Here is a 19,341-nt window from a genome sequence, read left to right as displayed (position 1 = left end):
GGTCTTAAAATATATCATAGTTGAATTCACCCCCCTCCATCATTCGTCTTTATCCCACCTGCCCCCATTCCTGCAATAGTTTCAATAGGTATCATTTTTCCATTTTCATACATGTGTACACAAATTGTTTCCCACTACTCTGCAAGGATGGTGATAATATGATCTAATGGGCTTCAATAACCTGTTAATAATGTCTTAATAGCCTCAAATGCTATCTGGAGGAACAGATTATAAAGAATTATTAAACAATAAGCTCCAGACATACCTGGATCACTGGATATCATCACATGTTGAGAAGATCCTCACTTGTAATATGCTTTAGCATGTAAAACCTTTTTTAACATATTTGCAATTCAGAAAACTTAACTGGGAATTAGTTAGATCCCAAACATTCTAGGCAAAACAGTCTACTACAGCAGGAACAGGGAAACTGGCTATTTTAACTCTGCATCTAATTTCAGAAATAAAGTTTATTGGAACACAGTTATGACAGTTTTCTATGGACTACCTATAATGCTTTTTACTTTACAATCCCAGAGTTGAGTTGTTACAATAGAGACTACATAGCCACAAAAGCTATGTGAGTGAGGCCCCGAGTTCAAACCCTAGGGCTGGAGGCATGGATCAAGAAGTAAAGTGCTTGCCTAGTACCACAAAAATAACTAAATAAATAAATAAAATTTTAATGGACATTTACAGAAAATGTTTGCTGACTTCTCTTTTGTAGTAACAACTCCTAGCATGAGTGCTAAAGGTAGAGAATGTTAATCAGCTTTTTACTGTATTTAAGGAGAAAATGTAGTTATAAAATATTATTAGCAAGTAGATTATCATATTTGCTGGTTATCTTAGTCCATTTCCTGTTGCTCAAAGAAAATATCTGATATCAGGTATTCTATAAAGAAAAGAAGTTTCTTTAGCTCATGCGAACTACAAGAGCATGGTACCATTATCTGCTCAGCATCTGGTGAGGGCCTTTTTGCTGTATCCTAACATGGTGGACGACATCACATAAAGAGACAGAGGAAGTGTGCTAGCTCTGGTCTTTCTTCCTCTTCTTATAAACATCCTAATGCCCATCCTTATGACTTCATCCAATCCTAATTATCCCCGAAAGGTCCCACCTACAAATTCCATTAATATATGAATTTGGGGATTAAAGCTCCAACATGTAAACTTTCTTTTTTTTATTCATTTATTCACATGTGCATACACTGTTTGGGTCATTTCTTCCCCCTGCCCCCCGCCCCCTCCCTCTCCTTCCCACTGCCCTTGCTTCCAGGCAGAACCCATTCTGCTCTTTTCTCTAATTTTGTTGAAGAAAAGACATAAGCATAGTAAGAAAAACAAAGCATTTTTGCTAGTTAAGGACAGCTACATAGAGAGATTCCTAGCATTGCTTACTTCTCATATTGACCTCTATCACTTTAAGGTTTCTGTATTAGTTCCTCTGCAGTGGGGACATCAAACACTTTCATGTTTTGGGTTCTCTACCTATCCCCATACCTCCCATATGTGCTCTCCCCTTGTCATGAGACCCAAGTCCAACCACATTGCTGCATTTTCCCTAGACCTAAAGTCTACATATGAGGGAGAACATACAATTTTTGGTCTTCTGAGCCTGGCTAACCTCACTCAGAATGATGTTCTCCAGTTCCATCCATTTACTTGTGAATGATAAGATTTCATTCTTCTTCATGGTTGAGTAAAATTCCACTGTGTATAAATGCCACATTTTCTTGATCCATTCATCAGTAGTGGGGCATCTTGGCTATTTCCATAACTTGGCTATTGTGAATAGTGCTGCAATAAACATGGGTGTGCAGGTGCCTCTGGAGTAACCTGTGTTGCATTCCTTTGGGTATACACCTAGGAGTGGGATTGGGCTGGATCATATGGCAGACCTATGTTTAGATTTTTAAGAAGTCTCCAAATTTTTTTCCAGAGTGGTTGCACTAGCTTGCCTTTCCACCAGCAGTGTACGAGGGTTCCTTTTTCTCCACATCCTCACCAACACATGATGTTAGTGGTGTTTTTGTTGATGGCTATTCTAACAGGGGTGAGGTGGAATCTTAGTGTGGTTTTGATTGCATTTCCTTTATGGCCAGAGATGGTGAGCATTTTTTCATGTGTTTTTTGGCCATATGAACTTCTTCTTTTCAAAAAGTTCTGTTTAGTCCAGTTGCCCATTTCATTATTGGTTCATTAATTTTGGGAGAGTTTAGTTTTTTGAGATACCTGAATATTCTGGTTATCAGTCCTTTGTCTGATGTATAGCTGACAAATATTTTCTCCCACTCTGTGGGTGGTCTCTTCAGTTTAGAGACCATTTCTTTCATTGTGCAAAAGCTTTTTAATTTTATGAAGTCCCATTTGTCCATCATTTCTCTTAGTTGTTGAGCTGCTGGGGTTCTATTGAGGAACTCCTTGCCTATACCTATTACTTCCAGAGTGTTTCCTGCTCCTTTCTGTACTAACTTCACAGTTTTGGGTCTGATATTAAGGTCCTTGATCCATTTTGAGTTGATACTAGTACAGGGTGATAAACATAGACCTAGTTTCACCTTCTTGTAGACGGTTAACCACTTTTCCCAGCAACATTTGTTGAAGAGGCTGTCTTTTCTCCAGCATATATTTTTGGCACCTTTGTCAAAAATAAGGTGGGTATAGTTGTACAGATTCATATCCAGGTCCTCTATTCTGTTCCACTCGTCTTCATGTCTGTTTTTGTGCCAGTACCATGGTGTTCTTATTGCTATTGCTTTGTAATTGTTTGAAGTCAGGTATTGTGATACCTCCAGCATTGCTCTTTTTGCTGAGTACTGCCTTGGCTATTCGCAGTCTTTTATGTTTCCAGATGAACTTTAGGGTGGATTTTTCAATCTCTGTGATGAAAGTCATTGGGATTTTCATGGTAATTGCGTTAAACATGTAGATTGCTTTTGAAAGTGTAGGCATTTTTACTATGTTGATTCTACCAATCAATGAGCATGGGAGATCTTTCCATCTTCTGTAGTCTTCCTTGATCTCTTTCTTCAGGGGTTTGTAGTTCTCCTTGTAGAGGTCATTCCCATCCTTTCTTAAGTTTACTTTTAATAACATAATAGGGACATTTTCCTTGTTTGCCCTTTCTCTATTCTTGTCATGGAAAGCATAACTCTATTTCAAAACTGGAAGGTTTTATAACATTGTTAACCACTTATCCATCTATCTGGCATATCACCTCATGAGGATATTATTTGTTTTAAGAACACTAGACACTCATAGTTAAGTATATAGGCTATGTAGAGACTATTTTACTTAAATGATCATTGGACAAACATATAGGTAAAAATGGTAAAATTAGACTCCTATCTCACTCTACACACACACACACACACACACACACACACACACACACACACACACACACAAAACCCTGTAGGTATATTAATGACCTAAGTATGAAAGCAAAACTATAAAATATTTAGAAGAAAACAGGGATTTCATTACAATAATACAAATCAGAGCAAGGAAAGGTGTTTTAAACAAGACATAAAAATTGCACATATCATAAGGAAAATACTGAGATCCATTTTGCTACATAAAAAGTTAAATCTTTAAATGTTAAAGTATAATAAATAATTAAAAAACAATTCACTATAAAAATGATGGGAATATGTCCAAAGGACATAGGAGGCACCCTGAAAGAGCTCTCAATGAGCAAAGCAATTTGAGCAACAAAGTAAATGATAATAGCATTGGATTATTTGCCTAAAGAAAAAAACTATCCATGAGTCCCAATAATATACATAAATTTTTGAATAAATATGTGGGGATGAAGGGACAAATATTTGTAACAGAATGATCCCAATTAAAATGTATAAAGAATGAGGAAAATAGAAAATCACTATTTGATCACCACAGTAATAATTGCTGCAGGTAAGACTCATGAGTGGGTACAACTTTAAGGAGAAACAAAACATTTGCAGAATTTCAAAGTATCTCTCACACTATTTACTAATTACTATGGTAGTTCTAACATATGGCCATATATCCTTTGTTATTTCCTCTTCCAGGAAGTAAAGTTCATTCCCTTTCACCTGAGTGTGAGCTATACTTGGAAAGGGAAAAATGAGGACTTACAGTGGAGAAACCTGGCAGTTAACTTTAACCAAGTGATCAAGGATAACATCTCCAGTAACAAATCATATACTTCCTAATATGACATTATAAGGTCATATCACTTCTATGCTATTACCCTCCACAATATATAGCTTTAGTCTAATCATGACAAAACACTAAACAATCCCAAATTAAGTAACATTGTACAAAATGAGAGACAAATGCCACTGAGAAGAATTGAGGTTGTGAATGATGGAAAAATTGTCACAGAGTAGAGACCAAAGAGGTGTGAAAACTAAATGCAAACTCTATCCTGGATTAAACCCTACAACAGAACAAGGGGGCATTAGTGGTAAAATTGGAGAAATACAAACAAAATGTATAGTTTAGTTAATAGTATCATATATCAATGTTAATTGTTCAATTTTGACAAATGTACTATGGTTAGGGAAACTGGGTGAAAGATATGGGGAAACTTTCTATACTATCTTTGCAACTTTTCTCAAAAAAGACAGTTTACAGCTTGGAAAAACATTTACATATACAGTCAATAAATAATTACTATCCAAATCGATATGAAAAAGACAAGAATAGTAAAAGAAAAAAAAGGAATGGAATGAACAGGCCAGTCACAGAAAAGCAAATCTGAAATGCCAATCAATATTTGAAAGGTTGCACAACTTTTTATGAAGAAATGTGAATTAAGGTTATGCTTTACCATTTGATACCCCATAGATTAGAAAATTAATTAAAAGTCTGAAGTCTGATAACTCCAAATAACAGAAGATACAGAGAACAGGAATATATATAGTGCTGATGGCTGAAATGGGTAATGGGGGGGTTGAGCTCTAAACTGGTACATATACTCTGGAGAGCCATTTATGGTAGAGTTGAAAATATCAACTGTATACATGATGACCCAAGTTTGCTTCTAGATATCTACCCTACAGAAATTCTCACACATGTGGATAGAAGCCATGTACAAGATGCTCAGTAAAACATTATTCATGATAGGAAAGAAAGAAAGATTTGGGGATTTTTTGTTGTCACAACTGGGGAGTGTCTACTAGCACATAGTGGATAGAGGCCAGGGATTGCTACACATTCTACAATGCACAAGATAGTCTTACACAGAAAAAAAAATCTGGTTTAAAATATCAATAGTGCCAAAATCCAGAAACTCTTGAGTTATCACAAGAGTATAGGTATAATTGTTTTCTAACCTGAGAAAGTATTTCCAGATTATAATGAGTCTTCCTGGTCACTTATATATCAAAGAATGTTTTGCCCATAATTTTCACTCTCTTCTTTTGTTTCTTTCTTTCACATCAGAAGGGTAATGTGCCCACATCATAACAAGGCTTGAGGGCGGCATATGTCACACAAAGGTGTAAACACCCAATCATCATGCTTATGAACCAAAAAAGGATTTAATTTTTACTTTCATCCTATTTGTTCTAGTGTCTGCTTTGTATATTAATTTATTCTTAATATTTGCATTGGCATTTTTATAGACCTATAGCTCCTTTCTGTGCAGCAACTTTTGTTCTACTTCCTGAAATTCATATTCTTCTTATGTTTACATATCTGTATGTCTAAGCATTTGATCTAGTTTTGAGAACTTTTAAGTGAACTACAACTCAAATTTGATTAATTTAATATCTAGTGTTTTTGTTCATTGAGTCATAAAAAGGAAATCAATGGGGCTGTTTAATTCTAAGTATACTACATGTTTCTAAAGTTGTAAAGATGTATGTATTCAAAGTCAATTTTTAGTTGATGTCCTGGCTATACTAATAGTACACTAGGGGTATTTTTTTAAAGTAGCATACAGTGTAAAACCCAGATTGTTAGCCTAACTTTTAGTCTACATATACAAAGGAAAATTTCAGTTTCAAGGAAATATGTAAGAGGATGAAGGACAAGTGGGATAGTGAGTGTATCAATAAATATAAGAACAGGAAGCATGGACAGACTGGAAGATTCCATGGATTTACAATGACAATCTTGGCTCAGCTCCCTAGTGCCTACTCCCTTTTGTTAAAATTTGCTCAGACTCTCAGAATTTGGATAGGAGTTGTCCTTAAGGGCATCAGCAACACCTGTGTGCAAAATATTTTATACAACCTATAGTTATTTCTAATTGCTCAACCATTGAGAGTATTGCTTCATCCAAACTAGTCTATTCAGAAGTTACATGGAACTTATTGTCTAATAGGTGGACTTTTAACTGTGCTTGTCCTCACAAATGCTACCTCTGCCATTTATGCCCTTGACAAAATTTCATCTTTAAAGCTTAGCACAAACCTTTGAAACCCAGGAGGTATTTTTCCAACAATTTTTTCCTTATCATTGGTCTTAAACTTGAATTTCTGGAGTATCAGCTGTCTGCTGCATATTGGACATTCTGCACTACCTTGTATAACTATTTTCTTATGGGCTTCACCCACCCAATTGGACCATAAATATCTTTACAGCACAGATTAAGCCATATTCATTCCTTACGCTAGTGCCTGGCATGGTGCCTGGCATGTAGTAAATGCAACAGATGGTTCTGTTTCTGCTGCTACTACTGATGATTAAGACAGTATAGTATGTAAGGGGGTTGTACAGTGATAGACAGAAATGTCATTGCTCTTCATGCATTTGTACCCTTATATATGTTGCTTCCTCTCCATTTTATCTGGTTAATACTCACACCTCTTTCACAGACCAGTGAAATGTTACCTTTTTCTGAGCTAAGCTGTTAGCTCTTTGAGGGCAGGGCCCAGGATTAACTTATATTAGAACCGGTAGAGTACAAAAGTTCCTACACCGAATAAAACCACCAATTGCACACATAATAATGGAAGAGGCCTGAGTCACTTTGTTCCACCAGATAATTTGCAGGAACTGATATTCATATATGCTTTCATTTGATTCTTACCTGTTCATTTGTGTTATAAAGTCTCCAAGTGTTTGAGTATCAAATGAGATGAAATACGGAAGTACCTGGCATCAAGTGGATGTTCCAATAAAAGCCCTCTTCCTCTCAATGCACGCATTTCATGAACAAACACTGAGTGACCATGATGTGCCACACAACATTTTAGACTCTGGGGAAAACAGCATGAAACAATAACAAACAAAAAGCCCAGCCATCATGAGGTTTACATTCCAGTTGGGGGGAGGGTCAGACAATAAAATAAATATATAATTGTTAGATAGTACTAAATATATGGATAAAAACAAAGCAGGTAAGGAAGATTAAGAATGATTGGGGTGGATGGAGATTATTTTGTATGCACTACTCAAGGAAGGCTTCTCTGAAGAGATGATACTTGAACAGAGATCTCAATGAAGAAAGAGATGAGCCACACAAATATCTAGGGGAAGGGGAAGGGTGTTAGAGGAAATGTAAATGCAAGTCTTGCAAGGATATGTTTAGCATGACTATGGAACAGCAAGTAAGTACGTGCTATATTTTTTTTATCCTCCTAAAACATTTCATTTTTTTCTTTTTTTTAATTTTTATTTTATTCATATGTGCATATGATGTTTGGGTCATTTCTCCCCCCTTCCCCCACCCCCTCCCTTACCCCCCTGCCCCGACCCTCTCCCTCCCTACCCCCTCGCTACCAGGCAGAAACTATTTTGCCCTTATCTCTAATTTTGTTGAAGAGAGAATATAAGCAATAATAAGAAGGACCAAGGGTTTTTGCTAGTTGAGATAAGGATAGTTATACAGGGAGTTGACTTGCATTGATTTCCTGTGCATATGTATTACATTCTAAATTAATTCTTCTCAAACTAACCTTTTCTGTAGTTCCTGGTCCCCTTCTCCTATTGGCCTCAGTTGCTTTAAAGTATCTGCTTTAGTTTCTCTGCGTTGAGGGCAACAAATGCTATCTAGGTTTTTAGGTGTCTTACCTATCCCCATACCTCCCTAGTGTGCTCTCGCTTTATCATGTGATCAAAGTCCAATCCCCTTGTTGTGTTTGCCCTTGATCTAATGTACGCATATGAGGGAGAACATACGATTTTTGGTCTTTTGGGCCAAGCTAACCTCACTCAGAATGATGTTCTCCAATTCCATCCATTTACCAAGCGAATGGTAAGATTTCATTCTACTTCATGGCTGCATAAAAGTCCATTGTGTATAAATACCACATTTTCTTAATCCATTCGTCAGTGGTGGGGCATCTTGGCTGTTTCCATAACTTGGCTATTGTGAATAGTGCTGCAATAAACATGGGTGTGCAGGTGCCTCTGGAGTAACCTGTGTCACATTCTTTTGGGTACATCCCCAAGAGTGGTATTGCTGAATCATATGGCAGATCAATGTTTAGATTTCTAAGAAGCCTCCAAATTTTTTTCCAGAGTGGTTGTACTAGTTTACATTCCTACCAGCAGTGTAAGAGGGTTCCTTTTCCCCACATCCTCACCAACACCTGTTGTTAGTGGTGTTGCTAATGATGGCTATTCTAACAGGGGTGAGGAATCTTAGTGTGGTTTTGATTTGCATTTCCTTAATGGCTAGAGATGGTGAGCATTTTTTCATGTGCTTTTGGCCATTTGAATTTCTTCTTTTGAGAAAGTTCTGTTTAGTTCACTTGCCCATTTTCTTTATTGGTTCATTAATTTTGGGAGAATTTAGTTTCTTGCGTTCCCTATATATTCTGGTTATCAGTCCTTTGTCTGATGTGTAGCTGGCAAATATTTTCTCCCACTCTGTGGGTGTTCTCTTAGGTTAGAGACCATTTCTTTTGTTGAACAGAAGCTTTTTAGTTTTATGAAGCCCCATTTATCTATGCTATCTCTTAGTTGCTGTGCTGCTGGGGTTCCATTGAGAAAGTTCTTACCTATACCTATTAATTCCAGAGTATTTCCTACTCTTTCCTGTACTAACTTTAGAGTTTGTGGTCTGATATTAAGATCCTTGATCCATTTTAAGTTAATATTGGTATAGGGTGATATACATGGATCTAGTTTCAGTTTTTTGCAAACTGCTAACCAGTTTTCCCAGCAGTTTTTGTTGAAGAGGCTGTCTTTTCTCCATCGTATATTTTTAGTGCCTTTGTCAAAGATAAGTTGGTAAGTATGTGCTTTATATATAGGACTGTAAGTATTTACTGATCCCCAACCTATCTTCACATTACACATAGATGTTCTATGGTGTGCAAACACATAGATGTGTATATGTATATATATATATTTATACACATATATCATATATGTGTGTATATGTATCTTTGCATGTGTATATACATACATGTATATATGTGTATATTTTTTTTTCAAAAATATACAAGTGTTATAGGTGGAATTGTGTCCTCTCAAAAGATATGTGGAACCATCTCCAAAATAGATCATATCCTAGGGCACAAAGCAAGTCTCAGCAAATATAAGAAAATAAAAATTATACCGTGCATACTATCTGATCACAATGCAGTAAAAGTAGAACTCAACAACAAAAGTAAAGACAAAAAACATGCAAACAGATAGAAACTAAATAACTCATTACTTAATGAAGAATGGATCACTGATGAAATAAAAGAGGAAATTAAAAAGTTCCTGGAAGTCAATGAAAATGAAAACACAACCTACCGGAACCTATGGGAAACAGCTAAGGCAGTCCTGAGAGGAAAGTTTATAGCCATGAGTGCATATATTAAAAAGACTGAAAGATCACAAATCAATGACCTAATGATACATCTCAAACTCCTAGAAAAACGAAACCGAGCAAATCCCAAAACAAATAGAAGGAGAGAAATAATAAAAATAAGAGCTGAAATCAATGAAATAGAAACCAAAAAAACCACACAAAGAATTAATGAAACAAAAAGTTGGTTCTTTGAAAAAATAAACAAGATCGATAGACCCCTGGCAAACCTGACTAAAATGAGGAGAGAAAAAACCGAAATTAGTAGAATCAGGAATGCAAAAGGGGAAATAACAACAAACACCATGGAAGTCCAGGAAATCATCAGAGACTACGTTCAAATAAATTTGAAAATCTTAAAGAAATGGACAGATTTCTAGATACATATGACCATCCAAAACTGAACCAAGAGGAAATTAATCACCTGAATAGATCTATAACACAAAATGAAATTGAAGCAGCAATCAAGAGTCTCCCCAAAAAGAAAAGTCCAGGACCTGATGGATTCTCTGCTGAATTCTATCAGACCTTTAAAGAAGAACTGATACCAACCCTCCTTAAACTGTTCCACGAAATAGAAAGGGAAGGAAAACTGCCAAACACATTTTATGAAGCCAGTATTACACTTATCCCAAAACCAGGCAAAGACACCTCCAAAAAGGAGAACTATAGGCCAATCTCCTTAATGAACATGGACACAAAAATCCTCAACAAAATAATGGCAAACCGAATTCAACAACACATCAAAAAGATTATTCACCACGACCAAGTAGGCGTCATCCCAGGAATGCAGGGGTGGTTCAACATACGAAAATCAATAAACGTAATAAACCACATTAACAGAAGCAAAGACAAAAACTACTTCATCATCTCAATAGATGCAGAAAAAGCCTTTGATAAGATCCAACACCATTTCATGATAAAAGCTCTAAGAAAACTAGGAATAGAAGGAAAGTACCTCAACATTATAAAAGCTGTATATGACAAACCTACAGCCAGCATTATGCTTAATGGAGAAAAACTGAAACCATTCCCTCTAAAATCAGGAACCAGACAAGGATGCCCACTATCTCCACTCCTATTCAACATAGTACTGGAATTCCTAGCCAGAGCAATTAGGCAAGAACAAGGAATAAAAGGTATACAAATAGGTAAAGAAACTGTCAAAATATCCCTATTTGCAGATGACATGATCCTATACCTTAAAGACCCAAAAACTCTACTCAGAAGCTTCCAGACATCATCAATAGCTATAGCAAGGTAGCAGGATATAAAATCAACATAGAAAAATCATTAGCATTTCAATACACTAACAATGAGCAAACTGAAAAAGAATGTATGAAAACAATTCCATACAATAGCCTCAAAAAAAATCAAATACCTAGGTGTAAACCTAACAAAAGATGTGAATGACCTCTACAAGGAAAACTATAAACTTCTGAAGAAAGAGATTGGGGAAGACTATAGAAAGTGAAGAGATCTCCCATGCTCATGGATTGGTAGAATCAACATAGTAAAAATGTCGATACTCCCAAAAGTAATCTACATGTTTAATGCAATTCCCATCAAAATTCCAATGACATTCATTAAAGAGATCGAAAAATCTACCGTGAAATTTATATGGAAACACAGGAAGCCACGAATAGCCAAGGCAATATTCAGTCAAAAGAACAATGTGGGAGGTATCACGATACCTGACTTCAAACTATATTACAAAGCAATAACAATAAAAACAGCATGGTACTGGCACAAAAACAGACATGAAGACCAGTAGAACAGAATAGAGGACGCAGATATGAAGCCACATAACTATAACCAACTTGTCTTTGACAAAGGAGCTAAAAATATACGATGGAGAAATAGCAGCCTCTTCAACAAAAACTGCTGGGAAAACTGGTTAGCAGTCTGCAAAAAACTAAAAGTAGATCCATGTATATCACCCTATACCAAGATTAACTCAAAATGGATCAAGGATCTTAATATCAGACCACAAACTCTAAAGTTGATACAGGAAAGAGTAGGAAATACTCTGGAATTAGTGGGTATCGGTAAGAACTTTCTCAATGGAACTGCAGCAGCACAGCAACTAAGAGATAGCATAGATAAATGGGACCTCATAAAACTAAAAAGCTTCTGCTCATCAAAAGAAATGGTCTCTAAACTGAAGAGAACACCCACAGAGTGGGAGAAAATATTTGCCAGCTATACATCAGACAAAGGACTGATAACCAGAATATATAGGGACCTTAAAAAACTAAATTCTCCCCAAACTAATGAACCAATAAAGAAATGGGCAAGTAAATTAAACAGAACTTTCTCAAAAGAAGAAATTCAAATGGCCAAAAAACACATGAAAAAATGCTCACCGTCTCTAGCAATGAAGGAAATGCAAATTAAAACCACACTAAGATTCCACCTCACCCCTGTTAGAATTGCCATCATTAGCAACACCATCAACAACAGGTGTTGGCGAGGATGCGAGGGGAAAAAGGAACCCTCTTACACTGTTGGTGGGAATGTAAACTAGTACAACCACTCTGGAAAAAATTTTGGAGGCTACTTAAAAAGCTAGACATTGATCTACCATTTGATCCAGCAATACCACTCTTGGGGATATACCCAAAAGACTGTGACACAGGTTATTCCAGTGGCACCTGCACACCCGTGTTTATTGCGGCACTATTCACAGTAGCCAAGTTATGGAAACAGCCAAGATGCCCCACTACTGACAAATGGATCAAGAAAATGTGGTATCTATACACAATGGAATTTTATGCAGCCATGAAGAGGAACGAAATGTTATCATTCGCTGGTAAATGGATGGAATTGGAGAACATCATTCTGAGTGAGGTTAGCCTGGCCCAATAGACCAAAAATCGTATGTTCTCCCTCATATGTGGACATTAGATCAAGGGCAGACACAACAATGGGATTGGACTTTGAGCACATGATAAAAGCAAGAGCACACAAGGGAGGGGTGAGGATAGGTAAGACATCTAAAAAATTAGTTAGCATTTGTTGCCCTCAACGCAGAGAAACTAAAGCAGATACCTTAAAAGCAACTGAGGCCTATAGGAAAAGGGGACCAGGAACTAGAGAAAAGCTGAGATCAAAAAGAATTAACCTAGAAGGTAACACACATGCACAAGAAATTAATGTGAGTCAACTCCCTGTATAGCTATCCTTATCTCAACCAGCAAAAACCCTTGTTCCTTCCTATTATGGCTTATACTCTCTCTACAACAAAATTAGAAATAATGGCAAAACAGTTTTTGCTGGGTATTGAGGGGGTTGGGGGGAGAAGGAGGGGGCGGAGTGGGTGGTAAGGGAGGGGGTGGGGGCAGGGGGGAGAAATGACCCAAGCCTTGTATGCACATATGAGTAATAAAAAAAAAGAAGAAATATCACAATGAAAAAAAAAAGATATGTTGATGTCCTAACCCCTGGCATCTGTGAATGAGATGATCAATAGGTTAATGAGAATTTACACCAGCAGAATCATATTAGTCTGGATTAAAAGGGATAAAGATGGGAAGAAATGAAGGAAGAATGACTTCAAGGGCAAAGTCATGGATGCCTAGGTCTGGCCAGAGAGGTATAGGAGGCAGAACCACTGCCCTCATTGACAAAGGGAAAAGCCCCATGTTGCAAGGGACAGAGCACTATACCAAAGTGGATTATTCTCAGGCCTTGAAATCTAATAGAATGCTCCCTGCTGGGTTTCTGACTTGTTTGGGACCTTGATCCCTTTTATCTTTCTAACACAAAATATTTTGGAATAAGAATGCCTGCCTTGTGCCTGCCCCAGTACTGTATTTTAGAAGCTGTTAATTTTTTTTTTATCATTTTTACATTTACTTACACATGTATATATTGTTTGGGCTACCTCCCCCTTCCCTGCCACTTCTGGGCAGAACTTGTTCTGCCCTCTTTCTCTCTGATTTTGTTGAAGCGAAAGCATAAGAGATAATAAGAAATACAAAGCATTTTTGTTAGTTTGAGAAAAAGATAGCTATACAGAGAGATTCCTAGCATTGAGAAACTGTTAATTTTTCTTCTAGGTTTCAAAAGTCTGCAAATGAAATGGAATTTTGCCCCAGGATGGACCCCTGAATGCCCAACCATACCTTATTTAGATGAACTAGAAGATAAGATTTAGGACTTCTTGAATTGATTATATCTAGTTGAGATTTGGGACTTAGAATTGAATGCTGTACTGGGTTAAGATCTTTGGGGATGTTGGGATAGGTGAATATATTTTGCCCATGAGAAGGGCATTGATTTTAGAGAACCAGAGGACAGACTGTTATAGGTTGAATTGTGTTCCTCAAAATGGTATGTTGAAGTTCTTGTGGTATGTTAAGTATTTGTGAATGTGATTTATTTGGAAATAATGTCTTTGCAGATGTAATCAAGATGAGGTCATTAGGATAGGCCCTAAATCAATATGATTGGTATCCTTATAAAGAAGAGGGAAATGCCATATGCAAAGAGAGACACACAAAGGGAGACAGTCACGTGAAGACAGAGGCAAAAGTTAGAGTTATACTACCACAAGCCAAGGAGTGTATGGGGCTACCAAAAACTGAAAGAGACCAGGAAAGATCCTACTCTAGAACTTTTGCTGGGATCCTGGCCTTACCAACATGTTGATATCAGACTTCTGTCCTCCAGAATAGTGAGAATAACCTTGTTTCTTTAAGCCACCCACTTTGTGGCTGTTGAGAATCTCCTCAGGTTGTACCCAGACCTGACTCAATGTGCATTGTAAGTAGAATCATGGGTAATTTATATATACTAAAACTTGAGCAGTAATGACTTAGTATGAAGTAAAAGAAAGATGAAGGAATGTGTATAATTTCATCAACAAATTAGGAGGTCAAATTTAGAAGTAGCTATGAATGAGCCTTGAGATATTATATTAGAAAACTAATACAAGAATTCGTATGTGGAAATTTATCTTTATGAATCTGTGTATATTGGGATGGCAATTTCTGAGTAAGTACATGTATCTCTATGTACATATATACCTAATTTATATATATAGTTGACCAGGAACATATAAAAGGATGTATAATCTGCCAAGAAGTTTCAAATTAGGTAGATAATTTCCCAAAACTTGTTGATTTACTCATCCAAATAACAAGTATTTACTGAGATCTATGTTCTAGACACTGGAGGAAGACATGACTGAGATATTCTTAGACTGCTGAGTCTAGTGCAACTGGATCCCAGTAACAGGAGTAACCTTTTTATGTTCTAGGGCTCCTATTATTTCTGTGATATTATTTCCATTCAATGCAAGACAATGAGAAGGTAAATGAGTAAACAACAGAAGAATATTTACAAAAGAGGCCTGTGACATTTAAATCTGTTACCTTCCTAACTTAGGTAATTAAAAGCAGCATAATATATCACTTAAAAGCAAGGATTCTGTTTAGATTTGGGTCCAAATCCCAGACATCAAATGCTAGCTATGTGACTACAAGAAAGATTTTTAGTTAACCCCTCTGATTCTATATTTTCTCATTCATAAAATGGGGGAAATAATATTTCATAGGGTTTTATTAAGTAGATTAAACAAAATAATATTTACATGGGGCAAACACAGCGTGGGCACTTAGAAGCCATCTAGCTCTGTTCTGCCCTCTTGAATACCTACATAGAGGCTGTTTGGCTTGAGTGTTTTTTCTACTAGATGAATGTGCTGTTTCTGGCTAGCAGAAGTCTGCCTGGGTAACAGGGTCTGAAATAAAATTTGAGATTCCCAAGGTTAAACCTCTGTTAAACCTACCCAGTTATAAGGATGGTAATCTCTGACTTTATTTTGAATTAAAACAGAACAAGTTTAACATACTATCCAAATCCATCTTTAAAAACAACATAGCCAGAGGAAATTTTGAAGAAAATCAAAGGTACCATTAGGCATTACTAACATGGTTACTATTATATCAGCACAGCTGCAAAGGAAGAATTCAACTGGGTAGATTCCAACAATGCTTAAGAGTCTTCTGCAAGTCCTCAAATGTCATGAAGACTCAGGCTATCAAATTATCTCAAATAAACTCATCAACCTACAGGCAGCCTGAGTTGCAGGGTCTGGGAAGAAATATTTGGAAAGATTTCTCTGAAAATTTTTGCGTTCCCTACTTTATCTAGCCAGTAAAGTTATCTCCCTGCATTGAGAAAACAAAACCTCAACTCTATTCAGACACAGCTAGCAGACATGAAGTCCAGAAGTAAAGCACATTTTAAACTTTATCTCTTCCTCCCCAGCAAGTATGAACCTTATTCCCAAAAATCTGAATCACCCTCACTCCTCCTTTAGACTAATAACTCTATGAACAGGAGAATCTGTTGCCTTAAAGTTTTTTGAAGCCTTCATACACTAGTTCTGAGACATTTTCAATCAAAATAACTTAAAACTATTTACAAGGAAACATTAAAATATAGTAATAATTCATCAAAGTAAAACTGTGTTCATATCAGACACAAGAATACTTCTCTACATTGGCTGAGGTGAATTAGAAAAAGCAATTCACCAGGGAACTGCTTCAAGTGATAATTGTGGAAGTGCAGAGTATACATACAGTATAAGAATCAGGAGTTGGATTCAAATCTAGACTCCAGCACTGGTTAACTGTGTGAACTTGAGAAAATTATTTAGCATTTCAAGTATCAATCACCTCACCCATAAAAAGAAATGGGATTTAATGAACTTTGATCTTCTTTAGATTCTTATTACACACACAGCAGTGTTTGCAAATTCAGCAGTGTTTGCATCACTCAAAAACATTAAAAATCAGAATCTCCTCACGATCTACTCCAGACCTTTTGACTCAATCCACATTGCAAGAAAAACTGTTCACAGGTAATTTATATACACTAAAGTTTGTGCACTACTGACATAAGTGAAGTAGAGGAGAGAGGAAGGCATATATCTCATTCCAGCAGCAAGATAGAAGGCCAAAACTAGAAAAAGGTACGAATGAGGCATAATAGATGGTAGAACAGCCAAGACATCCCCTTTGAGATTAAAAAGTATGTACTTATAGTAGGCAAATCCAAGTATGTTTTAATTTAGAAGGAACAGGAGAAGAGATAGAGAATATATGAATGAACATTATATTCTAGGTACTTGTCTTAGTCTCTTTTCTGATGCTATAACAGAATAACATAAACTGGATAGTTTTTAAAAGAAAATAAATTTATTTTCTCACAGTTCTGGATTTTGGGAAGTCCAATATCAAGTTGCTGGTATCTGGTAAAGGTATTCTTGCATCACAGTATGGTAGAAGAGCATCAAATGGTAGAACACAGAAGAGAGACAGAGGAAGGAGCAAAATTAGTTAGCATTTGTTGCCCTTAATGCAGAGAAACTAAAGCAGATACCTTAAAGCAACTGAGGCCAATAGGAAAAGGAGACCAGGAACTAGAGAAAAGGTTAGATTAAAAAGAATTAACCTAGAAGGTAACACCCACGCACAGGAAATCAATGTGAGTCAATGCCCTGTATAGCTATCCTTATCTCAACCAGCAAAACCCCTTGTTCCTTCCTATTATTGCTTATACTCTCTCTACAACAAAATTAGAGATAAGGGCAAAATAGTTTCTGCTGGGTATTGAGGGGGGTAGCGGGAGGGGGTGGAGTGGGTGGTAAGGGAGGGGGTGGGGTCAGGGGGGAGAAATAAACCAAGCCTTGTATGCACATATGAATAATAAAAGAAAAATGAAAAAAAATTAAAAAAAAAAAAAAAAAAAGAAAGCTGAGAAAGTTGAACTTACTTTTATAACAACTCACTCTGGGGATAATGGCCTTAATCTCTCTGATAGTGACGTACACATGACCTAATCATCTCTTGATCCAATCACAATACTATCACAGTGGCAATTAAATTTCAAAGTGAGTTTTGGGAGAGGTCAGTCAATGCATATTTATGTGCATTTTATGTGCTGTATAATTATCATAACAATTTTATCATACTGATATTCTTGAGAATTTAGAACAATGCCTTGCACATAGTAATTGCTCAATAAATTTTACCTGTTATTGCTAATTGCAATAAATACAGTCTTAGCCTTCCAAATAAAGGACTAAAGGAAGGAGACAGAGTATCTAAAGTAACAGACCATATGCACGTTATTAAAACTTAAAGTGACTTCATAAAAAAGGACAATGAAAGCAAACCAAAGTTTGATCAGATTTCAAATGCTCCAAGTGATATTCCACTTTCTAGGTTGTTGTTTAGTCAAAAGAAATGGTCACCAGATTGAAGAGCCAGCACACAGAACAGGAGAAAAATCTTTGCCAGCTACACATCTGATAAGGGATTAACTACCAAAATATACAGGAAGCTCAAAAAACTAAACTCCAAAAAATCAATGACATAATAAAGAAATGGACAAATGAAATGAACAGAACTTTTCTAAGAAAGAAGTCCAAATGGACAAAAAACACATGAAGAAATGTTCAACATCTCTGGACATAAAGGAAATGCAAATCAAAACCACGTTAGGATTCCACCTCACTCCTCTCAGAATGGCTACCATCAAGAACACCACAAACAACAAATGTTGGTGAGGATGGGAGGAAAAAGAAACCCTCATACACCGTTGGTGCGAATGTAAGTTAGTACAACCACTATGGAAAACAGTATGGAGGCTCCTCAAAAAACTAAAAATAGAACTACCATATGACCCAGCAATACCACTTCTAGGGATATACCCAAAGGAATGTAAGTTAGGTTACAATAAAGATACCTGCACACCCATGTTTATTGCAACACTATTATTTAAAATAGCTAAGCTATTGAAATAGTCAAGATGCCCCACTACTAATGAATGGGTTAACAAAATGTGGTATTTACATACAGTGGAATTTTATTCAACCACGAAGAATGGAATTTTATTGTTTGCAGGTAAATGGATGGAACTGGAAAACATCATCTTAAGTGAAGTTAGCCAGGTTCAGAAAGTCAAAGGTCACATGTTTTCTCTCATATGTGGAATATAAGCGCAATACAAACACAAGGAATATTATATATACATACAAATATATACAGAACATGTACCCAAAAGTAGGACTGGTAGAGGTGACTAAGGGAGGAGGAAAAGAAGGAAAGAAAGATAGTGAATCATAATGAAATACATCATATCTGTGTAGGAACAAGACACAAGGAAACACACCATAAACTGTTAAACAACACAGCATAGCAGGGAAGGTCAAGGAAGTGCAGTGGAGGGAGATTACACTGACTTAAGCACAATGCATGTACAGTTATAATAACAGGACAAAAATCCCACTGAACAACAAGCAGATACTTCAACAATGAAGGACATGAATGAAAAACAGGTCACGCTAAGGGGAGGGCACTAATGGCAGAGGGAGGGTAAAAGAAGAAAGTAAAGAAGATGAATATGGTTGATGTACTTTCTATACAAGAAGGAATATAGAATGTTTAAACCTGTTGAAATCACCATAAAAAGGAACTAAAGGAGAATGAAGAAAATGGAAGGGATGAGCCAATTTGGGATAGAATACATATATACATGGAAATGTCATAATGAAACTCCTTGCATAATTAAAGAAATAAAAA

The 19,341-nt window shown here is 36.5% G+C and overlaps 1 protein-coding gene and 1 non-coding gene across 10 annotated transcripts in view; both read right to left on the bottom strand.

Annotated features, from left to right (window-relative positions):
• Klf8 (KLF transcription factor 8) overlaps nucleotides 1–19,341 on the bottom strand; it is a 211,816-nt gene that overhangs the window by 166,275 nt on the left and 26,200 nt on the right. The gene's annotated exons all lie outside the window — the stretch shown is intronic.
• On the bottom strand, nucleotides 5,431–5,534 carry LOC141420195 (small nucleolar RNA U13). The gene has a single exon (XR_012444863.1). It is a non-coding gene; the product is annotated as a small nucleolar RNA U13 (small nucleolar RNA).

This window comes from Castor canadensis, chromosome X (assembly GCF_047511655.1).
Source record: "Castor canadensis chromosome X, mCasCan1.hap1v2, whole genome shotgun sequence".
Taxonomy (NCBI): Eukaryota; Metazoa; Chordata; class Mammalia; order Rodentia; family Castoridae; genus Castor; species Castor canadensis.
Note: the sequence above shows the minus strand (reverse complement) of the source record. Positions and strands in the feature narration are given on the sequence as shown.